Here is a 14836-nt window from a genome sequence, read left to right as displayed (position 1 = left end):
TATATATATATTTTTGAGGCTACTGTGAATGGGGTAGTTTTCCTAATTTCTTTTTCAGTCAATTCATCACTGATGTATAGGAATGCAATTGAATTATAGGTGTTGATTTTACATCCCGCTACTTTGCTAAATTCATTTGTGAGTTCTAGAAGTTTTCTAGTGGAGATTTTTGGTTTCTCTAAATATAGAATCATGTGATCAGCAAATAAGGATAGTTTGAGTTCTTCTTTTTCTCTTCATGTTCCTTTAATTTATTTCTTCTGTCCCTTGCTCTGGCTAGAGTTTCAAGATGATGTTGAATAAGAAGTACTGAAACAGGCATCCTTATCTTGTACCAGTATTTCAAGAGAATATGCTTTCAATCTTTCCATTTAGGATGATGTTGGCATTGGATTTAGCATATATAGCTTTTACAAGACATGTTTCTTATATCCCTGGTTCTTCTAGAATTTTGAACATCAATGCTTGCTGTGCTTTATCAAAGTTTTTCTGCATCTATTGAGAAAGTATGATTCTTGTCTCTAAGTCTATTGATGTGATGTATTACATTTACTGATTTCTATTACGTTGAACCAAACTTGCATTTTTTAGATGAATTCCTCTTGATCATAGGACACTAGATTTTTTAAATGATTTTGTAGGCATTTTGCCAAAATTTTATTAAGAATTTTTGCATCTAAGTTCATCAGGGTTATTGATCTCAGGTTGCTTTTCTTGGTGTGTCTTTTCTGGTTTTGGTATCAGGGTGATACCAGCTTTATGGAATGAGTTTGAAAAAGTTCCCTCCTCCTCTATTGCATGGAATGATTTGAGAGGTGTTGGTGTTCTTATTTGAAAGTCTCATAAAATTGGCTGATTCCTATCAGAACTCAAAGATGATAGTTAATCAGATATGATTTCCATTTTCAGTCATTTGGGTTTATTTTTGCCTTTTAACTTGAATTAGTTTGTTCTTCCCTCCCTTTAAAAAAATATTGTTGGTCGTTTAAAACATTACATAGTTCTTGACATATCATGTGTCACACTTTGATTCAAGTGGGTTATGAACTCCCATTTTTTACCCCATATACAGATTGCAGAATCACATAGGTTACACATCCACTGATTTACATATTGCCATACTAGTGTCTGTTGTATTCTGCTGCCTTTCCTATCCTCTACTATCCCCCCTCCCCTCCCCTTCCCCTCCCATCTTCTCTCTCTACCCCATCTACTGTAATTGATTTCTACCCCTTGTTTATTTCCCTTTTTCCTCACTTTCTCTTGAATGTAATTTCGTATAACCATGAGGGTCTCCTTCCATTTCCATGCAATTACTCTTCTCTTTCTTTTTCTCTCCCTGTTCTTGTTGCTGTTTAATGGTGATCTTCTCATGCTCTTCCTCCCTATTCTCTTCTTAGTTGCTCTTCTTATATCAAAGATAACATTTGGCATTTGCTTTTTTAGAAATTGGCTAGATTCACTTAGCATAATCTGCTCTAGTGCCATCCATTTCCCTGCAAATTCCATGATTTTGACATTTTTTTAATGCAGAGTAATACTCCATTGTGTATAAATGCCACATTTTTTTATCCATTCATCTATTGAAGGGCATCTGGGTTGATTCCACAGTCTAGCTATTGTGAATTATGCTGCTATGGACATCATTGTAGCAGTATCCCTATAATACGCTCTTTTAAGATCTTTAGGGAATAGTCCAAAAAGGGGAATAGCTGGGTCAAATGGTGGTTCCATTCCCAGCTTTCCAAGGAATCTCTATACTGCTTTCCAAATTGGCCACACCAATATGCATTCCCACCAGCAATGTACAAGTGTACCCTTTTCCCCACATCCTCGCCAGCACTTGTTGTTGTTTGACTTCATAATGTCTGCCAATCTTTCTGGAGTGAGATGGTATCTTAGGGTGGTGTTGATTTGCATTTCTCAGACTGCTAAAGATGATGAGCATTTTTTCATGTATTTGTTGATTGATTTTATGTCCTCCTCTGAGAAGTGTCTGTTCAGGTCCTTGGCCCATATGTTGATTTGGTTATTTGTTATCTTATTGTTTAGTTTTTTGAGTTTTTTGTATACTCTGGATATCAGGGCTCTATCTGAAGTGTGAGGAGTAAAAATTTGTTCCCAGGATGTAGGCTCCCTATTTACCTCTCTTATTGTTTCTCTTGCTGAGAAAAAAAACTTTTTAGTTTAAGTAAGTCCCATTTGTTTATTCTTGTTATTAACTCTTGTGCTATGAGTGTCCTATTAAGAAATTTGGAGCTTGACCGCACAATATGTAGATTGGAGCCAACTTTTTCTTCTAGCAGACGCAGAGTCTCTGATTTGATATCAAGCTCCTTGATCCACTTTGAGTTAACTTTTGTGCTTGGCGAGAGAAAGGGATTCAGTTTCATTTTGTTGCATATGGATTTCCAGTTTTCCCAGCACCATTTGTTGAAGATGTTATCCTTCCTCCATTGCAGCCATTAGCCCCTTTATCAAATATAAGATAGTTGTAACTTTGTTTATTAGTCTCTGTATCCTCTATTCTGTACCATTGGTCCACCCGCCTGTTTTGGTACCAGTATCATGCTGTTTTTGTTACTATTGCTCTGTACTATAGTTTAAATCTGGTATCGCTATACCACCTGATTCACACTTCCTGCTTAGAGTTTCTTTTGCTATTCTGGGTCTTTTATTTTTCCATATGAATTATATGATTTCTTTATCTATTTCTACAAGAAATGCCATATGGATTTTGATTGGCATTGCATTAAACTTTAGAGAACTTTTGGTAGTATCGCCATCTTGATGATGTTAGTTCTGCCTATCCATGAACAGGGTATATTTTTCAATCTTCTACGATCTTCTATTTCTCTCTTTAGGGTTCTCTAGTTTTCATTGTATAAATCTTTCACCTCTTTTGTTAGGTTGATTCCCAGGTATTTTATTTTTTTGAGGATATTGTGAATGAAGTGGTTTTCCTCATTTGCATTTCAGAAGATTTGTTGCTGATATACAGGGATGCCTTTGATATATGCGTGTTGATTTTATCTCCTGCCACTTTGCTGAATTAATTTATAAGCTCTAGTGGTTTCTTTCTACACCCTTTTGTGTCTGTTAGATATAGGATCCTATCATCCACAAATAGTGATAATTTAAGTTCTTCTTTTCCTATTTTTATGCCTTTAATTTCTTTTGTCAGTCTAATTGCTCTGGCTAGTATTTCAAGAACTAAATTCAATAGAAGTGGTGATAGAGGGCATCCCTGTCTTGTTCCAGATTTTAGAGGGAATGCCTTCTGTTTTTCTCCAGTCAGGATGATGCTAGCCTGAGGCTTAGCATAGATAGCTTTTACAATGTTGAGGTACATTCCTGTTTTCTAGTGTTTTGAACATAAAGGGATGCTGTACTTTGTTGAATGCTTTTTCTGCATCCATCAAGATGATCATGTGGTTCTTATCTTTAAGTCTATTGATGTGGTGAATAACATTTATTGATTTCCATTTATTAAACCAGCCTTGCATCATGGGGATGAATCCTACTTGATCATGATGCACAATTTTTTTGAGATACTTTTTTATCTGGTTCGCCAGGATTTTGTTGAGGATTTTTGCATCTAAGTTTATTAGAGATATTGGTCTGTAGTTTTTTTTCTTTGAAATGTCTTTGTCTGGTTTCAGTATCAGGGTGATGTTGGCCTCATAGAATGAATTTGGAAGAGCTCCTTATTTTTCTATTTCTTGAAATAGCTTCAAAAGTATTGGTATTAATTATTCTTTGACGGTTTTGTAAAACTCGGCTGTATACCCATCTGTTCCTGGGCTTTTTTTGGTTGGTAGTCTTTTGATGGCTTTTTCTATTTCCTCCTTTGTAATTGGTCCGTTTAATTGCATGTATCCTCCTGACTCTGTCTGGGCAGATCATATGACTTAAGAAGTTTATTGATATCTTCACTATGTTCTATTTTATTGGAATATAGCTTTTCAAAATACTTTCTTATTATGTTCTGTATTTCTGTAGTGTCCGTTGTGATATTGCCTTTTTCATCCCGTATGTTAGTAATTTGAATTCTTTCTCTTCTTCTCTTCTTTAGCATGGCTAATGGTCTGTTGATCTTATTTATTTTTTTGAAGAGCCATCTTTTAGTTGTATCAAGTTTTTAAATTTTTTTTGTTTTAATTTTGTTGCTTTTTGCTCTGATTTTAATTAATTCTTGTGTTCTACTACATTTGCTGTTTTTTTTTGCTTTTCCTTTTCTAGGGTGTTGAGATGAAGTGTGAGTTCATTTATTTGTTGTTTTTTTTTTTTTTTTTTTTTTTTTTTTTTTTTTTTGAGGAATAACCTCCAGGTGATGAATTTTCCTCTTAAAACTGCTTTCATTGTGTCCCATAGGTTCCGATATGTTGTGTCTGTATTTTCATTTATCTCTAAGAATTTTTTTGTTTCCTCCTTTATTTCTTCGGTAACCCATTGATCATTCAGTAACATATTGTTCATTTTCCAGGTGATGCAGGATTTTTCCTTCCTTTTTTTTTTTAATCATTGATTTCCAGTTTCATTTCATTATGATCAGATAAGATGCATGGTATTATCTACACACCTTTACATTTACTAAGGGTTGTTCTATGGCATAATATATGATCTATCTTTGAGTAAGATCCATGTGCTGTTGAGAAGAATGTGTATCCACTTGATGATGGTTGATATATTCTATATATGTCAGTTAAGTCTAGGTTATTGATTGTGACATTGAGTTCTACAGTTTCTTTATTCAGCTTTTGTCAGGAGGATCTGTCCAATGGAGACAGCGGTGTGTTGAAGTCACCCATAATTATTGTGTTGTGGTCTATTTGACTCTTGAACTTGAGGAGAGTTTGTTTTATGAACGTTGCAGCACCATTGTTTGGTGCATACATATTGATAATTGTTATGCCTTGTCGGTGGATGGGTCCTTTTAACAGTATATAGTGTCCTTCTTTATCCCTTTTGATTAACTTAGGTTTGAAGTTGATTTTATTTGATATGAGTATGGCCACTCCTGCTTTCTTCCGAGGACCATGTGAGTTGTATGATTTTTCCCAACCTTTCACCTTCAGCGTGTGTATGTCTTTTCCTATCATATGAGTCTCCTGAAGGCAGCATATTGTTGGATCTGTTTTTTTTTTAAATCCAGGTTACTAGCCTATGACTCTTGATTGGTGAATTTAAGCCATTGACGTTTAGAGTTACTATTGATATATGGTTTGTACTTCCAGTCATGCTTATTTATTTATTTATTTTAATTTGGCTAGTTTTTCCTCTTTGGTTATTTTTCTCCCCCTTTACTGAGATACCTCCCACTGTTAGTTTTGGGTGCTGTTTTTCAATTCCTCTTGGTGTAGTGCCTTGCAGTGCTGGTTATCTGGCTGTGAATTCTTTTAACTTTTGTTTATCGTGAAATATTTTAATTTCATTGTCAAATCTGAAGCTTAATTTTGCTGGATACAATATTCTTGGTTGGAATCCATTATTTTTCAGCTTTTGAAATACATTGCTCCAGGATCTTCTTGCTTTCAAAATCTTTGATGAAAAATCAGCCGTTAACCTAATTGGTTTTCCCCTGAATGTAATCTGCCTCCTTTCTCTCATAGCTTTTAATATTCTCTTCTTGTTCTGTATGTTGGATATCTTCATAATTATGTGTCTTGGAGTTGGTTTATTACAGTTTTGTATGTTTGGGGTCCTTTTGGCCTCCAGGATTTGGCAATCCATTCCATCTTTCATTTCTGGGAAGTTTTCTAAGATTAATTCATTTAACAGATTCTTCATTCCTTTGGTTTGAACCTCTATGCCTTCTTCTATCCCAATGACTCTCAAGTTTGTTTTTTTATGACATCCCATATTTCTTGGATAGATTGCTCGTGATTTCTTAACATTCTTTCTGCATTGACTATATTCTTTTCGAGTTGATAAACTTTGTCTTCATTATCTGATGTTCTGACTTCTATTTGATCTAGTCTATTTGCAATATTCTTGTTTGAGTTTTTAATTTGGTTTATGGTTTCCTGTATTTCTAGGATTAGTGTTTGATTTTTTTTTTTTGAAATCTCTATCTCCTGGTAGAGTTCCTTCTTTGCAATTTGAATTTGCTTATGCAATTTGTTTTCAAAGTATTTTTTCATTGTTTCGACTTGCTGTCTAATGATTTCTCTAAGATTTCATTCCATCTGAGTCAGGTATGCCTTGAGTTCTTTCTCTGTCCATTTTTCTGATGCCTGTTGGTTCCCTGTAGATTTAAGTTGTCCTGCATTGTTTGTAGTCCTTTTTTCCCTATTTTTTTTTCATGTTGTTCAAGTTACTTTTCAACTCTGTTTAACTGCTGTGTTTCTGTTTTATCCTATAAATTTGTTTTGGTTTTGTGTATCTGTGTGGTCTCTCCTTTGTGGTGGGAGACTATGCCTAGAAATGTAGGGCTTCATTGTACTTTAAAGGTGATTCATTCAGCTCATAAAAGGCTTCTGGATTCTGTATGCATATAGTGATTTGTTGTCTGTTCTTAGGACTTTATATTTAGGATAGGTGCTATGATGGTATGAGGGTTAGTATGTCTTGGCTACTTTGGAAGATTGCTCTACTGAAGGGGGATACTAACAGGCAATTGGATCAGGGTGTTGGTAGTAGCTAGGTATTTAGGAGCCCTATAGACAGCCTCGAAACATTCACCTATTTGCATTTAGACAATTACATGTAATGGAAGACGTAATGCTTCGGATGAAAGTTGGGGGGGTAGGGGAAAGAAGGTGCTCTTAAAAAGAAAGAAGGAGAGATAGAATAGAGGAGAATGGAAAAAACAATATAACTTGAAAAAGAAAAGAAAGAAGGAAAAGGGGAGAAAAAAAACTAATACAATAGAAATTAAATAAAAAGTGAAGTCTTAGAGATCCATTTTTTTCTCTTCCGGTAGGCGGAGCTGTGCCCTCCGAGCCAAACTTCTGCCCTCTATGTGCTGACAGCAATCCCTGTAAGGCTCCTCCTGGGAGTCTCTCAATCTTGTTAGTTTAGTGCCATTTCACTTCTCCTGCCCTCCCCCCCCTTCCTCCTGCCAGCAAGCCAGGTCCTGCTCACCGGAGGCGGTTCCCCAAGGATCTGGTTACACTTGCAGCCCCACTGCATGCCCTATTTACCGAATGACTAAGCACTCTCTCTGTCATTCATCCAAGCCCCAGTGCTGTGAAGTGGTAATCTGGGAACCAGCAGTTTAATTTTTCCGGACCCCTTTGGTGGGCACGCCCCCGGAAACTGGTGGCTAAGACCTTGGGTGTTGCCGCTGGTGGTAGGAAGAGTTGGGAATCAAGAATTTTTTCTACTTCCCTCGGCCCCTACAGACACGCCCATGAAGAGATTTTTGAGGTTTCCTGGCTGTTTGTATCTCGTGGGGGTGGGAGTCACACACTTGCTAAAGCAGATTCCACAGGGAAGGAATCTCATCAGCTGAACTCTGGTGACATCACCTCTCTGCTATGGTGGGCTCCAGGCTTCTTGTCAGAGTGTCCAAAGAGAGGGGTGGGAATGGCCTGTCTCTTGTCTGACCCAATCTTGGTTGGTTCCTGGTTCGCTATTTCATGAAGCCTTGGTTAGAGACCTCTTCATAGGGTCCCTGCGCCGCACCTGCTGAGCCGCCTTGGAAGCTGGTTACTGCACAGCAGCATCCAGTCACCGTGCAGCAGCGGCTGGTCACTGTGCAGCAGAGGTGGCTGGCAGGATTGGACCTCCGTGCCACATGGTGGAGATTCACTCGTCTTGGGCAAACTGTTACTTCCAATAATCCTACTAATTCCCGACAGATCTCACTTCAGCGGAATTTTGCTAGAAGTTTCTCAGCAGGTAGAATCTAAGCGTATTAATGCGTCTCTCTGACCCCATTATCAAGGAGGTACTGAAAGTGCTGTCTCCCCACCCGCCGCCATGTTGGGTCTTTAATCGGACTTTATCTCTTAAAGAGTCAAAAAGTGGAAGCAGGTCTTCTGTAGGCTGGTGAAGCCAGGGCCTTAACCAGTTGAGTTTGCCCAACAGTTTCTGTCATTCCACCAATGGGACAGAGTCCAACTTAAGTTCAGCCTCTAGAATTTTAAAAGGGGGTAAAGTCTGGACCTTGTCATTAGATAAATATAATCCTCCCTTCTGTAAGAGAGCCCAGAGTTCCTTATAGGTGGAGCCCAACGCTTTAGCATCCTCTGTTCCAATAATTATGTCATATCCATGTGAACACATAGAATCGTGTTCGATCACGTCCAAAAAGGTTGCAGGACTTGTAAAACATAATGGTGACAAAAGGCTGGACAGTTAGTCATGCCCTGGGGTAAAACCACCCACACATATCTTTGGTCTGGCCCCTGGAAGTCAACAGAGGGAACAGAGAAGGCGAACTTCTCACAGTCCTGAGGATCAAAGGAAATAGAAAAGAAGCAATCCTTGATATTAGTCACAATGAGAGCCAAATCCCGAGGGATGGAGGGGATCCAGGGTAGCCCTCGCAAGGGGGTACCACCAGCAATCATCCACTAATTAACCTTTCTTAGGTCCTGTAACATTCTCCATTTCCCTGTGGCCCTTTGTATGACAAATTCAGGACTATTCCAAGGGCCCAGAGAGGGCCTAATATGCCCTGGGATCAGTTGTTCTGATATTATTGCCTTTAACTTTTGTAGTTTATCTAGGGGAAGCGGCCACTGTGCCACCCACACTGGAGGGCCCGGAAGCCATTGAATGTCGGGGACAGTAGGAACAGTGGCCTCTAGAATTGGGGGTGAGGACTCACACGGGGGTGCAAGAGTGTTCCGCCTCGATGTCTCATAAAGTGGATTTCCCCAGTCATCGCTAAGGGGACCCGATGGTCCAAACTGTTGTTGGGACTCCTCTTCCTCTAGGATATCATCATATTTCCATTTATGATCTGTGGTGATGATCATCTCAGCTTCCCCCAAAATATCCTGTCCCTTCAGATCAGCTGTCAGGCCAGACACCACCAGAGGACATACCCCTCCCTGACTCCCATCTGCATCCTTCCATGTAAGCCAATCCTTGGTTTTTCCAGACCTTGTATTGCCCCCCACCCCCAATAACTGAGGTCTGGGAATCAGCTTCCATAGTGGGGGAACCTCCTTCTTCCTTAATACTGTCTGGTCCGCTCCAGTGTCAATCAAGCAGCGGAACATTTTATCTACTATGAAGATGTCCATTTTGGGCCTAATTCCCGGGATTATGGAGAGTTTCCAGTGGACCCTAGGCAGGCCAGTAGGTGAAGTGCCTCCTTTGGGTGACAGGGCTGGAGGGCACCCCGTTAGTAGTTTAAAGGCTTCTCCTCAATATCAAATTTGGACTTACAATCCCTCCGCCAATGGAATCCCTTTGTACACGGGGGCAAGGCATCTAAGGTGGAGTTTGCCCCTTGGTCCAATCTGAGGGACGTCCCTGCAGGGCACCGGGTCTTATTTGTCCTGTAAGGCACTCTCTCTTGACGTGGCCCTGTTGACAACATCCATAACAAACCTCTCTCCCGGCACCACTGGAAGAGGGAAGTGCTGTAGTAAGAGCCTCAGCAAGCAAAGTCGTTTGGGCATGCAAGGCCGCAACCAACGACTATGATTGGTGGGCCTGAGTACCAACATCCTTAGTGGCAACTATCCACCTCTCCATAGATCTGTCCTTCATCCCTGCAAAGGCTAGCTTGTGGTCTGTAGTCATCACCTCCCAGACCAGCATCTTGACAAATTGGTCCCGAAGGGGTCCTGGGGGGAATTACCTTTGGAAGGTCTTTTTCATACTCTCAATGAAGGTGGCAAGATCCTCAGTAGCCCTCTGAGTAACTCCTGCTATCAGGGGCTCTGAGTGGCCTTCTTCCAACTTCTTCCATTCCACCAGCCCCAAAGCCCATACCTGCTCCTAGTAGGGGCAGGGATAGCAGCCTGCTGAAGGCCTGTGGAAAATTGACCACTGGACCCCGATGGTATCCCATAAGTTACAAGAACCGGGGGGTTAACAGCCTGATTCCTCTAAGCCTGAATGTGGCACTCCTCATTAAATAAAGCTCACCACTTCAGGTACAGGAAACCAGGAAACACGGCCTTAGTTAAGTTTTTCCAGTCTTGGGTGGTACACTGTTGGTGGGCCAGACCCTAGAGGAGGGTTTTGGCCCAGGATGAATTAGGTCCATACTTGGAGATGGCCTTTTTGAGTTCTTTCAAGTCTTGGGCCTCCCAGGGATACCATAAGGCCATTCTATGGCCCCCAAGATAAGCATTTACCAGGAAAGCCATACAAGATGGCAGCTTCCCCGGATTTTCCAGGGTTCCACAAGAGGGTGGAGAATTTCCGTGGTGGGAGGGGTGATAACATGGCAGAGGCCACTCCCCATCCCATCTCTCTATCATGTGTTCCGGGACAGAGGAACTTGGTGTGGAACCCAGAGGACCAGGCCAGGGATCAAAAAGATCTAGGAGGCCATTGTAAGAGGGAGCTTTTAAATCTTTCTCCTCCTGGGCAGTGAAAGGACTGACTCGCTGTGACCCAAGAGGCTCCTTAACAATGGCTTCCCAGCCAGGGTCGTTGTACTTAGTATAAGATTGCCCCATCTTTTCCAGGGAAAACCTTACCTTGTAACTCCCTTGGCTTGGATCGCCGATACTTCCTTGGCGTCCGGGTTTGGTGTCCGGGTTCGGTGTCCCTGTTCGGGCACCAGATGTTGGGGTTTTTAGTCCCCTATCTCCTCCTGACTTGCGAGAGAAGTGGGAAAGCACGCCCCGACCAAGACAAGCCAAAGGTAAAGGTCGACTGGTGGCCTGCACCCAGCCCTCCCTCGCTGGAGGACAATAAGACGCGCCAGGGAGATGAGTCAAAGCAGGATCTCATTTATTCAGGAAGTAAACACAGCTTATATACTGCACAGGAGCCAATCAAGATAAAGGACTTAGGGTGGAGTGAGTTCACGTGTACACCCACCCCAGAGTCTGTAAGGGAAGCACAAGCTGTCCACGAGGGCGGGAGAGTCCTGGACCTATCCTGGAGGTGGTCCACCTCTTCCTTCACTGGCCACAGCACCTCCTCCTGGCTGATCACCAGGAGCCTTCCCAGGCACATGTGTAGCCACAAGACCGGGAAGCAGGCAGCCAGGCCCTTCAGAGCTACACCTCTGAATATTTTTATTTATTTATTTATGAATTTATTTTTATTATGAGACAGGGTCTCGCTAGGTTGCTGAGACTGGCCTTAAACTTGTGATCCTCCTGCCTCAGCCTCCCAAGTTCCTGGGATGAAAGTGGTTTGCTCTAGACCCTGGCTTTCCTGTTTTGTTTTGTTTTTTTTTACTGTGACTACTACACAGTGCTCAAGTATATATGTGTCTCCTGTTTGTGTCCCACATTATATTTCTCTTATTTTTGTGGTTGTTGTTTTTTTTTTTTTCTTTTTGCAGGGGGTTGCTGTGGATTGAATTCAGGAGCACTCAACGACTGAACCCTATCCCCAACCTTATTATGTATTTTCTTTAGAAACAGGGTCTCACTGAGTTGCTTACTGCCTTGCTTTTGCTGAGGCTGACTTTGAACTGGTGAACCTCCTGCCTCAGCCTCCTGAGTCCCTGGCATGACAGGTGTGCACCACACCCAGTTTTTACTCATCAGAGAGCAGTGTTTTTGGAGGAAGCAGGTGCTAAGTCTCGTGATGAATGTAAGTATTACTTCCTGAAGTGATGTCATTGTGGGCTACATAAGCCAGCGTTACTGTGGTGTCCACACCATGACCAGCAATGTAATAAATGTCACTTGTCTCGTCTCCACAGAGCAGCAGGATAGGCACTGACTGTCTCTGCATTTCCAAAAAGCCACATAGACCAAGAGACTAAAGATAGGCCAGGAGCAAGGACAGTGACCAGGCTAGGAGAGCAGCCACCCCCAGCCTGGTGCCTGGGCAATGGCACCTCATGAACCCATCCTCACTGCTGTGCTGGATTTGGAGCTTTTAGGGGTCACAGATGTGTGAGGGCTCCAGCTCCTTTTCTTCACGGTGCTCCTGGTCATTACATGCTAACACTCCTGGGCAACCTGCTTATTATCACCCTGACCTTGGCAGACCGCCACCTGCACACTCCTATGTACTATTTGCTGCGCCATTTCTCCCTGCTGGAGGTGGGGTTTACGTCCAGGGTCACCCCACAGATGCTGGCCCACCTTCTCTCTGGTCACAGGACCATTGCCCGTGCCAGGTGCTTTATGCAAACAAGGCTCTACTTCATCTTGGGCACAGTGGAGTCCTTGCTACAGGCTGTTATGTCTGGTGACCGGTACCTGGCCATCTGCCTCCTGCTGCAGTATTCCACTCTCATGAAGCCCCGGGTGTGCAGCTGGCTGGTTCTGGCCTATTGGGTCACCAGTGTCTTGGTCCTTGGGGTGCTGTGTGCCTGGATGTTCTTACTGCACTTCTGCTGTCCCCGCATCCTCAACCACTTCTTTTATGACAGCACCCCCTTGCTGGAGCTTGTGTGTGATGACACCAGGATTCTGCAGCTGGTCAGCTTCCTGGTGGCCATATGCACCCTGGTAAGCTCTGTGCTTGTGATGGTTTTGTCATACTGCTGCATCATTCACACTGTTCTGCACCTGCCCGTATCTGGGGGCCGCAGCAAGTTCTTCTCTATTTGCTCCTCCCACACGCTGGTGGTTTCACTCAGCTATGGGAGCTTCATAATCATGTACCTGAAGCCCATTCCAACTGGGCACCTGACAATCAACAAAAGAGTGGCTTTTTTCAACACCATAGTGTCACGCCTGCTGAATCCCTTCATATACTGCTTCAGGAATGATCTGGTCCAGAAAGCCAGCAGGGATGTGCTTCTCAGGGGGAGAGTGCTTTCTTCTCAGATATTCAGAGGGAAAGCTTTCCAATGCTCTGCTACTAAACACAGCACAGTGGCACACACCTGTTATCCCAGTGGATGGGGAGACTGAGGCTGGAGGATAGCAAAGTTGAGGCCAGCCTTAGTAACTTAGTAAGACCATAAGCAATTCAGCAAGGCATTGTCTCAAAAAACAAGGAGGAAGAGGAGGAGGAGGAGGAGGAGGAGGAGGAGGAGGAGGAGGAGGAGGAGGAGGAGGAGGAGGAAAAGAAGAAGCTCTATTTATTTTGGTTTCATTTTATTTTATTTTTCAATGAACATGAAGACCATTTTACTAGAGTGAAGAAAAAAAATATTAGTTCAAATATCTGCTGGGGGGCTGGGAATGTGACTTAGAGCTCTCCTGGCATGAAGGTTCAAATCACTAAGCACAAAAAAGAAACAAATAGATAAATAAAATTATAAAAATAAAGAAAGAAAAGAAAAAAAGAAAGAAAGAAAGAAACATAAAAAAAAAAACCTGCTGTTGCTCTGCTGTAATCCCAATGACTTGGAAGGATGAGGCTTGGATATTACAAGCAAAAGTGAGGTGCTAAGCAACTCAGTGAGGTCCTGTTTTAAAATACAAAATAGGCCTGGGAATGGGGCTCAGTGGTTGAATGCACTGAGTTTAATCTTCAGTACCCCCCCCAAAAAAAAATTTGATGCTGGTAACTTTAAAGTGGAGAAAATTTACAAACCCTTTTTTGTCCAGCTGATCAAGGTCAAGGTCAATAGTGACAGGTCATGTTGACATGTGCCCTTGCCATGGTGTGATACAAATTTCTCTTTAACTTTTATCATCTTCTACCAGAAACCAGTGACCCCAGGATGATAATTAGAAAAACTTTAGACAAATTCCAGTAGAGGGAGATCCTATAGCATAACTGACCAGTGCTCCTAAAAGCTATCAAGGTCATCAAAGATGAGAAAGTCTAGGCACTGTCATGATGAAGAAGAGCCAAAGGGGACATGCTACATTCATGGAGGTGGGTGGTCTTTAAGCAGAATCCTACACCAGTGGAACTCAGGAAATCTGAGTGACCCATGGACAAAATTAAGTAATGCTTCATTGATTGTAACATGCCATGCTAATATGCCTCGTTCTCTCCTCCTCCTCCATCTTTTTTCTTCCTTCTCTACCTCCTCCTCCTCCTCCTCCTCCTCCTTCTCCTCCCCTCTTCCCTCTTCTCATTCTTCTCCTCATCATCATCTTCATCTCTTCTCCTTCTGCTTTCTCCTCCTCCTCCTCCTCCATCTCCCCCTTCTCCTCCTCCATCTCCTCGTCCTCCTCCTCCTACATCATCTCCTCCTCCTGCTGCTCCTTCACTTCCTCCTCCGAATATCTCACCTCTTCCTCCTCCTCCATCTCCTCTTGCTCCTTCTCTTCCTACTCCTCCTGCTTCTACTTCTCCTCTTCTTTTTTCTTGTTATCCTCCTCCTCAACCTTTTTCCCCTCCATCTTCTCCTCATCATCATCTCTTTCCTTTTCCTCCACCTCCTCATCTCCTGATCCTCCTTCTCCTCCCCCTTCTTCTCCTCCTACATCATCTCCTCCTCCTGCTGCTCCTTTACCTCCTTCTCCAAATATCTCACCTCTTCCTACTCCTCCATCTCCTCCTGCTCCTTCTCCTCCTACTCCTTCTGCTTCTACTCTCCTCTTTCTTTTCCTTGTTATCCTCCTCCTCAACCTTCTCCTCCTCCATCTCCTCCTCCTCCTATTTTCTCTTCTCTTCCTCCACCTCCTCATCTTCTGATCCTCCTTCTCCTTCTTCTCCTCTTCCTCCTCCTTGTGCATCCCCTCCTCCTTCTCCTCTCTTTCTCCTCCAATTCCTCCTTCTCTTTTTCTCCTCATCATATTCAACATCATCATCTCTACTCCATCTTCCCTCCTCCTCCTCACTCCTCCTCCTCCTCTCTCCTCCTTCGTCCTTCCTCTCTTCCTTC

At 42.5% G+C, this 14836-nt stretch overlaps 1 long non-coding RNA gene and 1 pseudogene across 1 annotated transcript in view; both read left to right on the top strand.

The window, feature by feature from the left end:
• The window catches only part of LOC144371359 (uncharacterized), a 1013058-nt gene extending 1001410 nt beyond the window's left edge, over window positions 1–11648 (top strand). Inside the window, exons 2-3 of the long non-coding RNA XR_013431429.1 lie at window positions 8964–9030; window positions 11432–11648. This is a non-coding gene — a long non-coding RNA (uncharacterized LOC144371359). The remainder of the gene's footprint in view (window positions 1–8963; window positions 9031–11431) is intronic.
• A 280-nt stretch (window positions 11649–11928) lies between these two features.
• Window positions 11929–13724, top strand: LOC144371252 (olfactory receptor 6E1-like; annotated as a pseudogene).
• Window positions 13725–14836: the final 1112 nt, after the last annotated feature.

This window comes from Ictidomys tridecemlineatus, chromosome 16, assembly GCF_052094955.1.
Source record: "Ictidomys tridecemlineatus isolate mIctTri1 chromosome 16, mIctTri1.hap1, whole genome shotgun sequence".
Classification (NCBI taxonomy): domain Eukaryota; kingdom Metazoa; phylum Chordata; class Mammalia; order Rodentia; family Sciuridae; genus Ictidomys; species Ictidomys tridecemlineatus.
This window is presented reverse-complemented; position numbering and strand designations above follow the sequence as displayed.